Source organism: Pleurodeles waltl, chromosome 2_2 (assembly GCF_031143425.1).
Source record: "Pleurodeles waltl isolate 20211129_DDA chromosome 2_2, aPleWal1.hap1.20221129, whole genome shotgun sequence".
NCBI classification, from domain to species: Eukaryota; Metazoa; Chordata; class Amphibia; order Caudata; family Salamandridae; genus Pleurodeles; species Pleurodeles waltl.
Window position 1 is genome coordinate 387,184,124 of NC_090439.1, and position 19,189 is coordinate 387,203,312.

The window sequence follows — 19,189 nt, forward strand, 5'->3', positions numbered from 1 at the left end:
ATCCAAGCGGCGGTGTCAAGGAGTGCAGCGTGGAGGTTGGTTTTGGTGATGGTGGGGTTGCGGGTGAGGGAGAAGATGACTTGTGTGTCATCTGCGTAGGAGAGGATGATGATTCCGTGTGCTTGGAGGATGGTGGCTAGTGGGATCATGTAAATGCTGAAGAGTGTGGGGCTGAGGGAGGATCCTTGTGGGACTCCACAGGTGATTTTGGTGGCAGCGGATTGGAAGGGAGGGAGGCCGACTTTTTGGGTTCTATTGGTGAGGAAGGAGGTGAGCCAGTCTAGGGCTTTGTGTCGAATCCCAGAGTTGTGGAGGCGTGTGTGGAGTGTGTGGTTGCAGACAGTGTCAAAGGCGGCAGAGAGGTCCAGGAGTATGAGTGCGACGGTCTCGCCCTTATCGACTCTGGTTCTGATGTCATCAGTGCATGCGATGAGGGCGGTTTCCATGCTGTGGTTCTTGCAGAAGCCAGATTGAGAGGGGTCGAGTGCATGGTTTTCCTCAAGGAAGTGGGATAGCCGGGAGTTCACTAGTTTCTCCGTGACCTTGGCGGGGAAAGGGAGGAGAGAGATGGGGCGGTAGTTGGAGAGGTCGTCTGGGTCAGCTTTGGGCTTTTTTAGGAGAGCAGTGACTTCCACGTGCTTCCAGGGGTCTGGGAAGGTGGCGGTTTCGAATGAGCTGTTGATTATGGCTCGAAGTTTGGGGGCGATGGTTGGGCTGGCTTTGTTGTATATTCGATGGGGGCAGGGGTCGGAGGGAGAGCCAGAGTGGATGGAGTTCATTGTTTTTTCAGTTTCTTCATCGGTGGTGGGGGCCCAGATGGTGTGTAGGCTGGGGGATGTGTGGTGGGTCTGTGTTGGGCTGGGGGGGTGTGGTGGGTGTGTGTGGTATGAAGCTGTTGTGTATGTCCTGGATTTTGTGGTGGGAGTTGTTTGAGAGGGAAATGCAGAGGGCTTGTGTATGCGTGGTGTCTAGGTTGCTGCCTTTGGGTTTGGAGAGCTCTTTGATAATGGTAAAGAGTTCTTTGCTGTTTTGGGAGTTGTTGTCAATGCGTTCCTTGTAGTGTGCTCTTTTGGTGGTGCGTATGAGTTGGTGGTGGTTGCGCGTGGAGGTTTTGAGGGCGGAGAAGTTTGTGGTGGAGGGTTCTTGTCGCCAGGTTTTCTCTGCTTTGCGGCATTTGCGTTTGGACTCTTGGAGTGCAGCGCTGAACCATGGGGCGTTCTTAATGTTGCGGGTGGTAATGTTTTTTCTGAGGGGGCGAGAGAGTCTGCGCAGGTAGTGATCCATTTGTTGAGGTTATGTGCGGCAGTGTTCGGGTCGTTCGTGTTGGGGGGTTCTGTGCCAGTTGGGAGTTCAGGTGTTCTGTGGGGATTTTGTCCCACATGCGTTAGGGGGTGGGTTGGTGGTGATGTGTGGGGGTTTTGGTGTAGGAGAAGTGGACGCAGTGGTGGTCTGTCCAGTGAAGTTCAGTGGTGTGGGTGTAGGTTATGTGTTGGCTCGAGGTGAAAATTGCATCAAGTGTGTGTCCAGCCGAGAGGGTGGGCGCTGTGACCAGTTGCTTGAGTCCAAGACTGGTGAGGTTGTCTAGGAGGGAGGAGGAGTTGTGGTCGTGGGGGTTCTCCAGGTGAAAGCTGAAATCGCCAAGGAGGATGTAGGCTGTGGAGTGAGGGCGTGAGCGCTGATGGTGTTCGCGATGGTGTCACAGAAGGGGGGGCGTGGTCCTGGGGGTCTGTATACGAGTGTGCTTCTGAGGGTGGTGTTGCTGTTGATGTGGATTAGGAAGTGCATGTGTTCTGCGTTGTTGAGGGTGTCTAGGGTGTTGGTGGTGACCTTGATGGTGTCTTTGTGCAGGATGGCGATGCCACTTCCTGGTTTGTTAAGTCGGTCCTTTCGTTGGAGTTTGTAGCCCTCAGGGGTGGCCGTAGCTATGTCGGGCTAGGATGAGAGGTTTGTCCAGGTTTCCGTGAGGAAGACAATGTCAGGTGAATGTGATGTGATGAGGTCCCAGAGTTCTATGGCAGGGAGCGGGTGTTTAGTAGCAGGCAGTTGAGGCGGTTGCTGGGGTGTGGTTGTTGTGTTGTGCGATGTTGTTCGTGAGGGTACTTGTGGTGTTGGTGTGGGGTGTGTTCAGGTTGTGGGCTTTTTGGTGGGTACGTGGGCCGTGCGGGAGGTTGTTACGTGGAGGATGTTGTGTTTGGTGTTGGGGCGCTGGGGTCGGTGTGGGGCGTGTGGGTGTCGGGGGTGTGAGAGGTTGAGCAGGAGAATAGGCAGGTGCGGCAGGTGAAGGGGCCCTGTATGTGTGTGTGGGGCTGGTTTGGATGCAGGCGGGCGCGGTCTGGGGTTGAGGGAGTGGAGGGTGTGAGGGGGGTAGTGTTGTCTGGGGGGGTCTTGGCTGGAGGGACCAGGGGGACTGGCACTGCACGCGCGGTCCATTCGTGGACGGGCGTAGATGGGCTTGCGTCTGGCGCGCCTTCTGTACTTCCATATCATTAAGACATCATCTATATATTGTTTCCATAAGGTAATATAGGCGAAATATGGCATAATTGTCTCATAGATGTATTGATTCTCATACTGGTCCATATACAGGATTGCTAAATCCAGTGCAAAAGTAGTTCTCATAGCAACTCCTTTGTCTGTAGATAATAGCCGCTCTGAAAGAAGAAAAACATTTTTGTCATAGCAATCTCTAAGAGATCGATCAAAAAATGTAAAGATACTGGTACCGGCTGTGCTCTCTCATCTAATACCTCTCTTATCACCTCCAAGGCCAACCTTGGAAGAATATTGGTATAAAGGGGCACAATATCCATTGTGACCAAAATGTATTCCTCAGGGTTTAACATTAGATCATCAATCAATTTTATAGTCTCCACAGTGTCTCTCAAATAGTCCTTTGTCAATTCCACCTTAGGTTTTAGATAAAACGTCCATATGTTTACATAATGGCTCTAATATTGAACCATGAATTCAGTGAGGGGTGTCCTGGGGCCCCCATAAGAGGGCCCCTAAAAGATTTTCAGTGTCTGCATTGCAGACACTGAAAATCGCGATGGGTGCTACTGCACCCGTCGCACCCTTCCCACTCCGCCGGCTCCATTCGGAGCCGGCTTCCTCGTGGCAAGGGGTTTCCCGCTGGGCTGGCGGGCGGCCTTCTGGCGGTCGCCCGCCAGCCCAGCGGGAAACACGGAATAACCGCGGCGGTCTTCTGACCGCGTAGCGGTATTCTGTTGGGGGAACTTTGGCGGGCGGCCTCCGCCGCCCGCCAAGGTTAGAATCACCCCCAGAGTGTCTTTAACCCCTTCGCTGCCCGGCCTTTTCCCCCTCAGGTGCCAAGACTTTTTTGGCTATTTGGGGCAGTTCGCGCTTAGGCCTTCATATCTTTTTGTCCATATAAACTAGCCACAGCAAATTTGCGTCCTTTTTTCCAACATCATAGGGATTCTAGAGTTACCCAGACTTTGTGGGTTAACCAGAAGGAGACGAAGAAATTAGCCAAAACACAGCAAACATTTCTTTTTTAAAAATAAAATTGGAAAAAAGGGCTGCAGAAGAAGGCTTGTGTTTTTTTCCCCTGAAAATGGCATCGCAAACGGTTTGCAGTGCTAAAATCACCATCTTCCCAGCTTTCAGGAACAGGCAGACTTGAATCAGAAAACCCAATTTTTCTAACACAATTTTGGCATTTTACCGGGACATACCCCATTTTTACTATTTTTTGTGCTTTTGGCCTTTCTCCAGTTAGTGACAGAAATGGATGTGAAACCAATGCTGGATCTCAGAAGGCTAAACATTTCTGAAAAGTAGACAAAATTCTGAATTCAGCAAGGGATAATTTGTGTAGATCCTACAAGTGTTTCTTACAGAAAATAACAGCTGAAATAAAAAAAATATTGAAATTGAGGTAAAAAAACAGCAATTTTTCTCCATGTTTTACTCTGTAACTTTTTCCTGCGATGTCAGATTTTTAAAAGCAATATACCGTTACGTCTGCTGGCCTCTTCTGGTTGCGGGGATATATAGGGCTTGTAGGTTCATCAAGAACCGTAGGTACCCAGAGCCAATAAATGAGTTGCACCTTGCAATGGGTTTTCATTCTATACCGGGTACACAGCAATTCATTTGCTGAACTATGAAAAGTGATAAATAGGTGTCAAGAAAACCTCTGTATTTCCAAAATGGGCATAATATAAGGTGATGAGAAGCAGTGGTTATTTGCACGTCTCTGAATTCCGCGGTGCCCATACTAGCATGTGAATTACAGGGCATTTCTCAAATAGATGTCTTTTTTACACACTTTCTTACATTTGGAAGGAACAAATGTAGAGAAAGACGAGGGGCAACAATACTTGTTTTGCTATTATGTGTTTCCTCAAGTCTCCCGATAAAAATGGTACCTCACTTGCGTGGCTAGGCCTAATGCTCGCGACAGGAAACACAACATGGACGCATCACATTTTTACTTTGAAATCTGACGTTTTTTGCAAACGTGCCTAGCTGTAGATTTTGGCCTCTGGCTCAGCCGGCACCTAGGGAAACCAACCAAACCTGCACATTTATGGAAACTAGACACCTAGGGGAATCCAAGATGGGGTTATCTGGGGGGCTCTGACCAGATTCTGTTACCCAGAATCCAGTGCATACCTAAACATTTGGGCAAAAAAACACTTTTACCTCTCATTTCGGTGACAGAAAGTTCTGGAATCTGAGAGGAGCCACAAATGTCCTTTCACTCAGCATTCTCCCAAGTTTCGCAATAAAAATGATACCTCACTTGTGTGGGTAGGCCTAGCGCCCGCAACAGGAAATGCCCCATAACACAATGTGGATACATCACATTTTCCCCCCCAAAAAAGAGCTGTTTTTTTGGCAAAGTGCCTAGCTGTGGATTTTTGCCTCTAGCTCAGCTGGCACATAGGGAAACCTAGCAAACCAGCCCATTTTTTAAAACTGGACACCTAGGGGAATCCAAGATGGGATGACTTGTGGGGCTCCCACCAGGTTCTGTTACCCAGAATCCTTTACAAACCTCAAAATGTGGCCAAAAAAAACACTTTCTCCTCACATTTCGGTGACAGAAAGTTCTGGAATCTGAGAAGAGCCACAAATTTCCTTCCACCCAGCATTTCCCCAAGTCTCCCGATAAAAATGGTACCTCACTTGTGTGGGTAGGCCTAGCGCCCGTGACAGGAAATGCCCCAAAACACAACGTGGACACATCACATTTTCCCAAAGAAAACAGAGCTGTTTTTTGCAAAGTGACAAGTTGTGGATTTTGGCCTCTAGCTCAGCCGGCACCAAGGAAAACCCAGAAAACCTGTGCATTTTTGAAAACTAGACACCTAGGGGAATCCAAGGTGGGGTGACTTGTGGGGCTCTCACCAGCTTCTGTTACCTAGGATCCTTTGCAAACCTCAAACTTTGGCTAAAAAAACACCTTTTCCTCTAATTTCGGTGACAGAAAGTTCTGGAATCTGAGAGGAGCCTCAAATTTCCTTCCACCCAGCGTTCCCCAAGTCTCCCGATAAAAATGGTACCTCACTTGTGTGCTTAGGCCTAGTGCTCGTGAAAGGAAATGCCCCCAAAACCCTATTTGGACACATCACAATTATCAAATTCAAAAGTACCTGTTTTTGCGGAGGGCACCAGCATTTTTGGTCCTGGGCTCGGCAGCCATCTAGGGAAACCTACCAAACCCAGACATTTCTGAAAACTAGACACCCAAGGGAGTCCAGGGAGGTACGACTTGCGTTGATCCCCCAATGTTTTCTTACCCAGATTCCTCAGCAAACCTCAAATTTAGCTAAAAAAAATCACTTTTCTGTGTGGGATAACTGTACTGGGGCAAATTTCCTACCACCCAACGTTCCCCTCAGTCTCCCGGTAAAAATGACACTTCACTTGTGTAGGTGGGCCAAGTGCCTGTGACAGGGAAAAGCCCAAATTTTTTTTAAATTGTGGTGGAACCACAGCGGGTCCAAAAGGGCAGTTTAAAAAAAAACACGTTTTTAGGCTGACAAGTGCAGCAGAATTATTATCACAATAGATGAGACAAAGTTGGGTGGTAGGAATTTTGTGGATTCCTGCAGATTCCGGAAGGTTCCATCACAAAAATGTGGGGAAAATATGTGATTTCCAGAAAAGCTGGAGGTTGGCAGGGCATTGTGGGTAAGAAAATGGTGCGTGGTGCATGTGAAGCATACCACCCTGGAGTCAACCAGATGTTTAGTTTTCAGATGTGTCTAGGTCTTGTGGATTTTTCTACATGCAGCGTCCCACAGTCAAAAAAGTGCAGCCCTCACCATTCCAAGTGGGACGATTTTGAGAGTTACCAAGCTCTCATGGCCCAAATGTAAAACCAAAACCCAAAATAATCAAATGTTATCTTGCTTGCCATGGGATTAGATGTTTTAGTGTGCAGGGGGAGAGGTGAAAGACTGTTACCCCCTTCAGTTTGTAGTCACCACCCCACTATTTCTTTTTTTATTCCATGGCATCTAGTAGACTTTCTGTCCCGCCGGGGTGTGGATTGGGGGTAATTGCCCCATCTGCCCACTGTTGGGCAGAACAACTTTGGCCCCATTTATTTGGGGTGGGGGTATGGCCATACAGCCACCCTCTTATTTTGAAAAAAAATAAATCTTCCCTGTTCTCTGGTGGGCTTTCTGCCCCCCCGGGGGCGGATGGTCCTTCCAAAAATAGGTTGATCTGCCCCCAAGGGGGGAAGATATGGCCAACGGTAATGTGCCCCCATGGGGAGCGACCCTTACCCAAGGGCTGCCCCCGCAAACAAAACACACACATACACACACACCAATCCCTGGTGTCTAGTGGTTTCTGCCCCCCCCTTGGGGGCAGATTGGCCTAACATAAACAGGCCGATCTGCCCCCAAGGGGAGCGACCCTTGCCTAAGGGGTCGCTCCCTATACATAAAAATATAAAGTAAATCAAAATATATATATATCCCTGGTGTCTAGAGGTTTCTCTCCCCCCGGGGGCAGATTGGTCTAATTGTATTAGGACGATCTGCCTCCAGGGGGTACAAAAGAATATTTTGTCCCCCTCCCCCTTTGCCCAGGGGGCTGGCCTAAAAATAATTTGCCCCCCCCCGGGAAGCGACCCTTGACTAAAAAACTATTTTTTTTATCCCTGATGTCTAGGGGTTTTATGCCCCTGCAGGGGGGGGCAGAAATGGCCTAAAAATATTTTGCCCCCCGGGGAGCGGCCCTTGCCCAAGGGGCCGCTCCCCTTATGCGTAAGTATAATTTTTTTTTTTTAAAACCCTGTTGTCTAGTGGTTTCCGCCCCACTGGGGACAGATCGGTCAAATTATATTAGGCCGATCTAACCCCAGGGGGGGCAGAAATGGCCTAAAAATAAAAATTATTTGGCCCCTGGGGGAGTGACCCTTGCATAAGGGGTCACTCCACAAATATAAAAAAAAAAAAAGAAATTACCCTGGTGTCTAGGTATATTAGACCGAGCTGCCCCTGGGGGGGCAGAAATGCCCTAAAAATAATTTGGCCCCCAGGGGAGTGGCCGTTGCCCAAGGGGCCACTCCCCTTGTGCATAAGGATAATTAAAAAAAACAACTCCCTGATGTCTAGTGGTTTCTGCCCCCCGTGGGCGCAGAAGTGGCCTAAAAATATTTTGTCCCCCCCCCCAGGGAGCAGCCCTTGCCCAAGGGGGCGCTCCCCACACATAAAAGAAAAAAGAAAGAAAAAAATATATCCCTGGTGTCTAGGGGTTTTCTGCCCCCCGGGGGCAAATCGACCTAATTATATTAGGCCGATCTGCCCCCAGAGGGGCAGAAATGGCCTAAAAATTATTTGAGCCCCTGGGGAGCGGCCCTTGCCTAAGGGGCCGCTCCTGTTATGTCCATAAAAAAAAAAAAATCCCTGGTGTCTAGTGGTTTCTGCCCCCGCATAAAAACCATTTGGCTCCCGAGGGTATGACCCTTGCCTAAGGGGTCTCTTCCCACACAAAAGAAAAGAAAACAAAAAATATATATTCCTGGTGTCTAGGGGTTTTCTCTGCCCCCCTGGGGGAAGATCGGCCTAATTATATTAGGGAGACAGAAATGGCCTAAAATTATTTGGCCATGTCCATGAAAATAAAAGAATCCCTGGTGTCTAGTGGGCATTTTGCGATCAGGCAGCAGAAATGCTTGCAGAGACATGAAAGGAAAGGCCTTTCCTTTCCTATCATGCCTCTGCCGGCACCCTCCTCTCGAGCGGAAGAGAAAGGCTTTTGCATTTCTCTTCCTCATCGCGCTGGAAGCATGCTTCCAGCGCAATGGGAGGTGACCTCTGACGAGGTCAGCACGCAATTGCGAGCTGACGTCTTCAGACATCACTGGGTGGTTGGGGGTGGAAGGGGAAGCTATTCCACATCCAGCCCTGACCTGGGGGGATGGGGTGTTGGCCAATGGGGGAGCGCTAGCGCTTCTCCCGAGGGCTAGGAACCGGACATAATGGTTACGTCCGTGGCGCCTGAGAGGGGCAGCCATGGACGTAACCATTACGTCCATGGCCGGCATGGGGTTAAGGATTGGTTTACGGCAAGATGGTTGATGTGCAGTTTGGCATTTTGGGTATGGCCACCTGTGGTAGTCCATGCAACAATGTGAAAAGGGTGTGATTGGTCTGTTCAACCAATGTGTGTGTTACAAACTCAGCAGCATGCAAATTGTTGCACGTCGTGCATATATATGTATGTGTGACAACAGTGCATCCACATATGTTTGGCATTTAGTTCAATGCAATAGTTCTGATTTGTGATTGTGTATTGTGTTTTTGTCTGTGATGTTGTCATATAGAAGCTACATACGCAGGTCAGGCATTGTTGATGATGGGTGAACCATTTCTTCCTTGGAATTATTAACTGACAACTGTCTCCGTATGTAGGTTTTGAGTTTATGGAGATTTGTATTAAGCCTGGATATTTATCTGATGTGTACATCTTTGGTACATAGTGTGCATGACACACTCTGCCTACATTCCACCCAGAATATGTTTTGATAAAAAAAGTTTGATTGAGCTTGTTGCAATTACCCATGGTTGTTGGTTTTGTGTGGTGGACTTGCAGCCCTAGCTGCAAATGGTCTCATCCATGCTGATGTGCATTCCACCGACGGGTCCTTTCAATGTGTGAGGTCATGTGTACCCTGTGTCAGGATCGTGCCCCATGCCAGTGGCAGGACAAATTACCATGGATATACTGCATAGGCCCAACTTCTACCATTGGTTGTTATACCTGGGCAAATCATGATGACCATTGTTACTAATGATGCCCCACATGCCACACATGTTCTGTGCAGCCATTGCAACTCTCACACTGTGTTGTGATAGTGTTCAGTTCCAACATGACTTAATTTCAATTTATTGACATCCACTACCTCATGTGTGGGCCCCTTGCATACATCCTATTTGGACATTATGTAATTGTGTCTGATGACCTATTGACTTACAATTTGGCAACGTGGATGTACAAAATGTGCAGTGGTCCATAGATTGTGTCCTTCAGTTGTCACATACCAGTGATTAGGATGTTAGTGATGTGTGTGATGGTTGCAGTTCAATCTTACACATCACATATGATGTAGCAACAGTACTTGTCGGATTCCTATATGTAACATGATCCCTGCCCTTTGACTCACATTCCTATGCTATGTGTAGTGGAGATTGAAAAGACCAAAGCAGGATTGGTTGTATTAGTGAGGTGTTTATTTACTAAATTGACAAGGTGAATTCAGTGGTTCTTAAGAGTAAAAGTTGTAAACTATTTGCTGTCTCCGGCGTACCCCAGCAGCTGTGTTTTGGTGTTTCCCTTCCATATCATCACCACCATCCACCTCCTCAAGCAGGTGATCTATTTGGTCATACATCGGGACGTTCATCCTGCACACATATGTTGTGCAGGATAGCACATGTCAGGATGATTTTGCACACAATGTGTGGGGCATATCAAAGGCTGCCCCCTGTGAGGTCCAGGCACCTGAATCTTGTTTTCAGTATGCCAAATGTTCTTGCCACAATATTGCGTGTCTTACGGTGTCCCTCATTGTATGGCCGCTCACCTGCGGAGCTTGGGTTTGCAAATGGGGTCACTATACATGGCTGTAAGCCATAACTATGATCCTCTGCAATTGATAAAAGATGTAAGTTGTTGTTCAGACTTGCAACATGTTTTTCATGTTGCATGGCAGGTGGTATTTTGATTTGGTTGTGTCTCATACGTGTTTGTGGTATGGTGTGAGTTTCTGGCCTTGTGCAAAGTTTCTACACACGCTGTTGTTGAACATGAAAATCTTGGGTATTGGCTCAAGGACCTGGGACATATATTTTGGAATCCTAACTGATGCTCAGTATGTATGTACCAAGTGTTGTGTAGTGCACCCTTGTATTAGTGTGCTATCACTAGGGGGGATGTGACATATCCTCACAACACAGTGGGGTCAGATGTGGTGACAACGTGGTAGCACTACTGAGCCTGGACATCCCAGCCATTTTGACATGTGTCATTACAGATGAAGTGCAACACTTAGGCCCATTTTAATGAGTAAGTGACAATGCATAACACAGCTCCAACATTGGCAGCACTGTAGTGAAACATTTTGACTATGCAGGAATGTACCATGTGTGGCATGTTAGTAGGTAACCCTTTGTTGTCCCTTGTGCCGGTGCCTAATATGCAGCTTTGCACCAAGACTACCAACCTTGCAACAGGGTGCTTGGCTAGCTGCCCTGTGGAGGTGGATGTATCTATGCAGGTAGGGACACCTTCCTATACATATACATTTTTGATGACCAATTGGCTTTTTCTGTGTGTCCAGCAGTATGCAGCATGCATAGGTGGCACATTCATATGAGGTCAAATCACAGTCTATGTCCTTATTGTGACCTGCTAACGGCACCCCTGGGGTGGTGTTTGATGTTGGCACTGCCTCAGGTTTAAGGTGACACCTACATCTGTGTCATCATCATAATGCTATATATCGTGTGGTGACAGACCTGCAGCTACACACATTGCAAGGCCCTTCCACACTAAGTGCTGCATGGGAGGGTGGTGGATTTCCAATCTGGCTTTAAGTCACAAAAGAGTGGTCATCCGTCAACTTGTACATACAGTGCAGGCCATGACAATGACATTGGGGGCTCATACAAAGGCTTCTTAGGGATCCTGAGTGGCAGCTGATGTTTGTGCCAGCCATCAGGTATCCAAGGGTGTGTATCTCATTGTTTCAGGATGATCAACATCACTACCAGTGTCTCTCCTATCTTCTAAAACATGAATAAGCATTTATACTGTCCACACATGCACTTTGCATGTACGTCAGTGATGTCCTAGTTACTCCTACAAGGTCCCACTATGGCATCCATGATCTGCACTGTCTAGCAGTGACTCTGCCCCATGATGGGCCATTTATTGATTACAGTACAGACATGATGGTGTTGTGGGTCAGTAAGTGGTGCATGTGAGGTGGCACTACAGTAGGTGTGGTGCCACTTCTCACAAATCTAGCACATAGTATGTGATGGCCATTGATGTTGGATTCCTATATGTGTGACCCAATGCATCAGGCAGTTGTATATGTACACTACAGGTAAGTTAGGTATGTGTTGATGAGATGTAGTTGGTATTGGCACCAGTTGTCTGGCATGTGATTTTTGTTCTGGCAGAGACTTGCACTGCATGATTTGAGTGATCTGTGCCTATGTGAGACTTACGTTACATGAACATAGTGTATATGCCATTGACATTGCTCTGCTATTCTTTGTTTTGTGTACTGTGTGTCTGAAGTGTACATAGTGGGCAACCTGTGGACACTTGTAGTGGTTTGTGTACATCTTCTGTTTGCAAAGGGTACATTTCTGCACCTGTCCTTCACGTGGTGTGCCTGTCAAGTTGTGGTTGTGTTACGTACATGTGGGTCTGTGGGTGTATGTGGTGTCCACTGATTGTGCTGTACTGCAGCATGGTGCATATGTGTTGCTTCCTGCACATCTGTGTTACTCTGGCCATGTGTTTTTGGAGTGGTGTATGTCTTGTGTGTCCTACATGGTTGGTGTGTTGTGTGTAAATTGCTAGCTTTGCTGACTAACTAACAAGTAGGCCATTTCCATATTGGCCACCCTGGAAGTGTTTGTTGATCCTGCTGTGCCGGAATATGTAGGTGTCATGGATACTCCCAGGATACTTGGTCAAAATCTTTGTGAATAGTCCCCAGTGGTCGACTAAGGCCTGCAAATTTACTGAATGTGTGTGTTTGCGATTCTGCTACGGATACTCTTTTGCTGCAGGTGGAACAAGTTGGACATGGGTGCAGTCAATTGCACCGAGCACGTGCAGGAAGCCATCAAATTGACAGAACCCTTTTTTATCCCCTGCTGCTTTTGCTGGGTGTTGGTGAAGCTGATGTGGCTGAGTGTCAGAGAGATAATGGCATCTAACACCTTTGGTGGGAACACTGAGAATGATGGCTGTGACACACCAGCAACCAGGGCAACCGTTGTTTGAAATGAGCCACTTGTCAGCATGCACAGGACAGCTAGCAGCTTTGTCACAGGTGGTATATTGTGTGGGGTCTACAGGCTGCCTGTGATCTGTGGCTCAATGTGGTGTAGCAGGTGTAGTATGGCTTTCTGGTTGAGTCTGTATGTCCTTATTATGCCTGGTTGCCTGTGACCGAGGAGTGATGTCCTGTTCCGGAATATTCTCTCCTGCCTTCTGTGTTGCCTATATGGGCCAAATTGTAGTGGTAGTGGTTGCTGTTGTTGTTGCTGTCCTCTGCGTTGTCTCACAAGCTGGAGCAGTAGCACTGCAATCCTGTCCTGTGCCTGAGGGTTAGTGATGTTGCTTCTGTGATTTTCCTTAAGTAGTGGTGTGTAAGCCTCATTTTAACAGCTGGTCTGACCCAGGCGTTAAAATTTGACGCAAATCTGAGTTAAAGTCATTTTTTTGTGGTCTGCCTCCCACCCGTGTGTCATTTTTGCCTGGGTGGATAAATACGTCTCTAGGGGCTTTGAGTCATTTTCTGGATGGGAACGCCTACCTTGCAAATCATTGATACAAGGATGTTTGACACATCCAACAAATTATGTTAACTCCAATATTTTGATGCTAGACAGGTCTAGCATCAAAATATGAATATGGAGTTAAGTTTGTGCTGAATTAGCATACAAAAATGATACTAATTCAGTGCAAAACAAGTATAAATCTGGGTCCTAGTGTGCAAGGGCATTGCCACACACTTTCCTCAAGGTGCACTAATCAGTGAATAATTTATAAAGCAATTGACTCCATGTAAAAATGTGGAATGGTTTGTCGTGTTTGAAAATCCATGCAAATATGGCATCTGAAAAAACACCCAGAAACTTAAAAGAGGCACCTGTGTCATTGTAAACCGGAAGCAAATTATAATGCCCACAGAAGAAATATCTGCATTGTGTGCTCAGTTCAAACTTAATTACCCAATCAAATAGATTTAATATGCTGCAACTGGTATTATTGTCCTGCTCCATCACTGTTGTAATTTTAGGTGTGTTTCATAAAATTATCATTGATAACAAATACTTTGTGCATACAGTACCAAGTGATATCAGCATAAGTCTCAAAGACTCAGACTTTTGTGCATGTTTCATCATTGTTAAAAAACATTTTGTACATTCATGTTGAAGCCTAGGCACTCCAAAATGATCGGATATTTTAACTGCTCCCCACAAGTTTATGATTTGTGAACACATATGCTGTGATTACCATCAGCACAATTATAAGTCTGGGTGGTAGACAGGTGGGTGCAACACTGCAGCATTGCACTGAGTTTTTACTTAACTCCATGGAATTCCACAGAGTACAACTTGTGAGTTCTGCCAAGCCCTAGGTTCAAGGTACTCTGTTCAGGGGGACCCTAGCTGGGTCCTTGTAGCCAGCATGTGATCCATCGCAGTTGGCTTGACCTTATGACTTTGTCCCAGTCCAGATTGACCAGATATCCACAGTTCTCATTTTGTGCCTTTTGGTACTATATTCCCTACAATCTTTAAGACTGCACATCTCCAGTTCTACAGACTGGATTTTTGTTATTGTTGGTCTTGTTTTATTTATTAAAAATGATCCTATTGTACTAATCTGCTGTAGGATCCTCGTTGAGTGCTGTTTTCACTTTATTGCTGTTTGAAGTGTTGCCCAACTACTTTACACATTGCCTCTATGTTAAGCCTGCCTTTTCTGTGCTAATCTACTAGAGAGTTGAGCACAGGTTAATTTGGTGTTGGCTTGTACCTTACCCTGACAAGGATTGTGGTTGCTGCCTGACTTGGGATCACATCCTAATCATCTAACACCCCAATTACTCGCAGGTTGCTATTAATATTTCAAACACTTCTGTGGCAGCTTGGTGTCCTAGCCAAAGTTAGACAGGCCTCTTCTCACTTACAAATAAGAAATCCAAGTTCCTAAATCATTTGGGGACCTGCACCTAACTAGACATCTAACTGTAGAGCTGTTCACCCCACTTTTCCAACACATGCAAACTTCAATGAGTAAGTATACCAGGTCATCTTTGCCTTTTGTCTCCCTTCTCTGCTCAACCAACATGGGCATACTAGAAGTCAAAAGTATCACAGCAAGAACACACAACATGTCTTACCATTCTATTTTTAATCATCAGGAATGTAGGTCAGTAATGTATGGATCACTGCTGCAAACACTATACTAGTGACCCCCCCATTGTGACCACATTAACTGTGCTCCTTTTCATTCCTACACTATGGCCCTCATTACACTTACCGAGGCAGCGGGTGGCAGAATACCCCCATTGCTAGCGGTATTTCTGGCTCCCTATTTTGACTTTTCCGCTGGGCCAGCAGACGGTAACAGTGTTACTGTCCACTGGCCCATTGGAAAAGTCACATCAACATTGCTGCCGGCTCGTAATAGAGCTGGCAGCAATGCTGATGTGCAGCGTGTGCAGTAGCACCCGTTGCGCATTTCAAAATGCTCGATGGGGCTATGCATGGGGGCCCCTGCACTGCCCATGCCAAGTGCATGGGCAGTGCAGGGGCCCCCAAGGGCACCCCAAGTCCCCCTTAATGCCAGCCTTTCCATAGCAGTGTTTACCGCCGTGGCCCGGCTGGCGGTCGGGGACTCATAATCCCCAGGACAGCGGATTATGACCGCCAGGTGAAAGCCTGGCGGTATAGTGAAGGGGCTGATGGTATGGCCAGGGCTATTGCATCATGGTCATAATAGCTGGCGGAACACCAACAGCCTGTTGACGGTGTTACCGCCAGCTTACCGCCAGCCGCCAGGGTCGTAATGAGGCCCTATATCCCTCCACCCTTCTCATGCTCCTTCCCTCTTTGAGAACAACTAGAGCCAGCAAACTTTGACAAGGGAAGACAAGATTGCCAGGCAAATTATGCATTAGGCTGTGTCCCTGAAATGAAGATAGGATTGACTCATTTTATGGTGCTAGACATTTTGCTCACCATCCCCAATGCACCTACCACGCCCAGAGTGTTTAAGCTATTTGTGGGGTTGTAGTTAATACTCCAATGTTAATGATGTTAATGTTCAAAGGGGGTTCTTCCCATGTACCCACTTATTCAAACTTACACCTCAATGTAGCAATTTATTTTAGATATTTTTTGCATCATTAGACTATGCATACACTAACCATTCAAACCACAGGATCAATTTATTTCCAAAATACCAAGGTAGCCACGGAGTATTCCAGTCTTACTATCTCAGTGTTATGCTCACCCCAAACTCATTTTTGTTATTCTCATTCTCAAGGCAATTTTATGAATGTATCTTTATTCCTTTCTTGTTTGTGAAGTCACAAAAAAAGCTATACCACGCTCTGGATCTCTGGGTGATAATAGTTTCCTTCCTTCTTCTGGTTACCTACTTTAGATAGTAGGATCATATGTACCTTCTGATAACAGCCCCCAGGAGGATTTCATTAATACCCTAGAACTAACCCAAAAAGCAGCTGTTCTAGTAACTTCCCCAGATTCAGTGGTTTTAGTACCCACAGAGTGTTGGTGTAACTCTGCATAATATTATGTGGTATATGCTCTGGTGCCCTCAGAATGCATAAACCTTCACATGTCTTTACTTTATTATTGCTTATCCAGCAACACAATGATTTCAGTGATGTGTTCTTCCTGCAAACATTTATTCCAGTCAACATATCTTTATTCAATTTTACATGAAAATCATAAAAGAGTGTTAGAATTGGGGTCTTTGGTTGGCAGTTAGGTTGCCCCTGTCTAAGCAAGAACCCTCACTCTAGTTATGGTAAAGGAGTGACACACCTAGTTAACCCCCATTCACCTCCTTAGTAGCTTAGCACGAGCAGAAAGGCTTAACCCAGAGACATGGTGTAAAGTATTTGCACCAACACACACAGTAATACAGTGAAACACTACAAAATGGACACCACACAGGTTTAGAAAAACAGTAAATATTTATATAAATATAAGAAGACCGAATACAATAAAAATCCACCATACACAAGTACAAATATGACTTTGGAAATTAAAAACACAAAAATAGTGCCCAGAGGCACAAATGCTGCAATCTAATGTTAAAGCAGCACTGTGCCAGAGATGTTTCCCACAATGCGATGGCACTAGCACTATCGGCGGAGTCATACGGACCCCCAGGTACAGTACCTTAGCAAAACGTGTGGAAAACAGACCGGTGCATGGAGTCGGGGAGCGAGACGTCGTTGGATCCAATGCGGAGTTGGTTCTGGTGCTGTGGGGCGAAGGAGCGTTGGTGTTATAAAGAGGCATTGGGTTCTTGCTGCGGATCGGTGGAGGTGAGGCGGTGTCAGTTGCAAGGAGTTGGTCCCATGGCAAAGTCCAACAAAGTCACAATGCTGCTGGGTAACCTCACGGGGTCACAATCACCTCATATGGGCACAGGCGTTGTGAGGAAGTCGGGTGTCACAAACTTCTTGGGCATGACACTCCAACTTACAAGTTTGTGCAGACGTTAGCTGCTGCAGCAACATCGGGCCTACGCTGATCGTGGGATCGTCGCACCTCGGTGAAGTCCACAGATCCAGATGTATGAGGCATTGCACGCTTTGTGCGAGGCATCCTTAGCGAAGTCGCACCGAGTCGACCATGGTTTTTTCACAGGATTTTCACCAGAAATTCACTTCCAGGGGCCCAGGAACTGGAATGTCACCCTCTGGGAAACTAAAGTCCACAGCATGCAGACTCAGGGACTGGTTGGTGAAGCCTCTGCAGTCCATGAGGCATCAAAAACAGGATGCAAGCTCAGTCCAAGCTCTTGGAAACATCTCCTAGGCAGGAATGTACAACAAAGTCCAGTATTTGTCTCCTTTCACAGGCAGAAACAGCAACTACAGGACAGCCCAACAAAGCACAGTTATAGACAGGGGCAGCACTTCTCCTCAGCTCTTCAGCTCTTCTCCTGGTAGAGGTTCCTCTTGAATCTTTGAAGTAATCAGAAAATCAGAGGTTTTTGGGTCCACTACTTATACCCATTTTTGCCTTTGAAGTTGGCAAACTTCATAGGAAAGTCTCTGTTGTTCACAAGACCCTGCCTTACCCAGGCATGGCTCCAGTTTCACACCATGGTGTTAGAAACTGCATTGTGTGAGCACATCCCATTCAGGTGTAGGTGTCAGCTCTCCCTCCACTTTAGCCCAGATGACCCATCAGGATATGACGGTTACACCCCAGATCACTTTGTGTCACTGTCAAGTGGAGATTCACAAACAGCCCATCGGTCAGTCTGACCCAGACAAGGAATACACAAGCAGGCAGAGTCACTGAATGGTTTAAGCAAGAAAATGCCCACTTTCTAAAAGTGGCAGTTACACACAGACAATTTAAAAAATAACTTTACCAAAGGATGTATTTTTAAATTGTGAGTCCAGAGACCCCAAAAGATATTAAAAGGCTGTCCCATTTTTACCTATGAAAGAGATAGGCCTTGCAACAGTGAAACCCATATTTGGCAGTATTTCACTGTTAGGACATGCAAAACACATCAGTACATGTCCCACCTTTTACATACACTGCACCCTGCCCATGGGGATACCTACGGCCTACCTTAGGGGTGCCTTACAAGTATAAAAAGGGAAGGTTTGAGATCAAATTGGCAGTTTAAAACTTCACACACAGACACTGTGGTGGCAGGTCTGAGCCATGTTTACAAGGCTACTAATGTGGGTGGCACAACCAGTGCTGCAGGCCCACTAGTAGCATTTGATTTACAGGCCCTGAGCACCTCTAGTGCACTGTACTAGGGACTTACCAGTAAATCAAATATGCCAATCATGGAAGCCCAATTACATACACATTTTTATAAGGGAGCACTTGCACTTTAGCACTGGATAGCAGTGGTAAACTGCCCAGAGTAAGAAAAACAGCAAAAACAGAGTCCAGCACACATCAACAACCTGGGAAACAGAGGCAGAAAGGTAGGGGAGACCAGACTACTACAGACCGCTGGTGGACCCGTCGACAATGGAGGAAAGACATGTGGTCTGATCCAGATATGGTGGATGATGTCTTCCCAGGGGTCCTGAAGGGTAGATTAGGGCTTATCCTGCTGTGCTCTAACATAAAGCATTAGTGGCATAGGTAGGAATCACACATCCTGTTTAGTGACAGTATGGTGGGACTTTTCTTGAGTTTGACTTTTCTTTTCACCATTCTGCTTCTAGTATGTTTTATCATAATAATAATTGCAGTTCATGTTGTTTTATGTAGGGCATAGTTGATTCAATAAATCTTATTTAACCATTTGCTGCTTCTGTTTGTCTTTGTATGTGTGAGACAAGTGTAACTGAGAGAAAAGGATGATATCTGATCCACCACAATTTCCCTGAAAAGTCTCATTGTCATGGCCTGGTTGCCACAAATAACCCTTGCCCTTGGGCATAACTGAGGTGCTGCTACCTGGCTGGAAACAGATTAGGCCGACAGTTATCACATGGTGTGGGATCGAACTCAGTTCCCCACAATTCAGGTGATGCTGACGCTCAAATCCGGCAGCCTCATTGGTAAAATGAGAGCCAACATGACAAATTTAGCTGCTCAACCTGGGTCCTGGGAGATGAAGATCTCAAATTGTGCCTAGATTGAGTAGCTATAGAAACAAGATATAGGTTTGATTGTTATTGTTAATAAATGTCAATGAT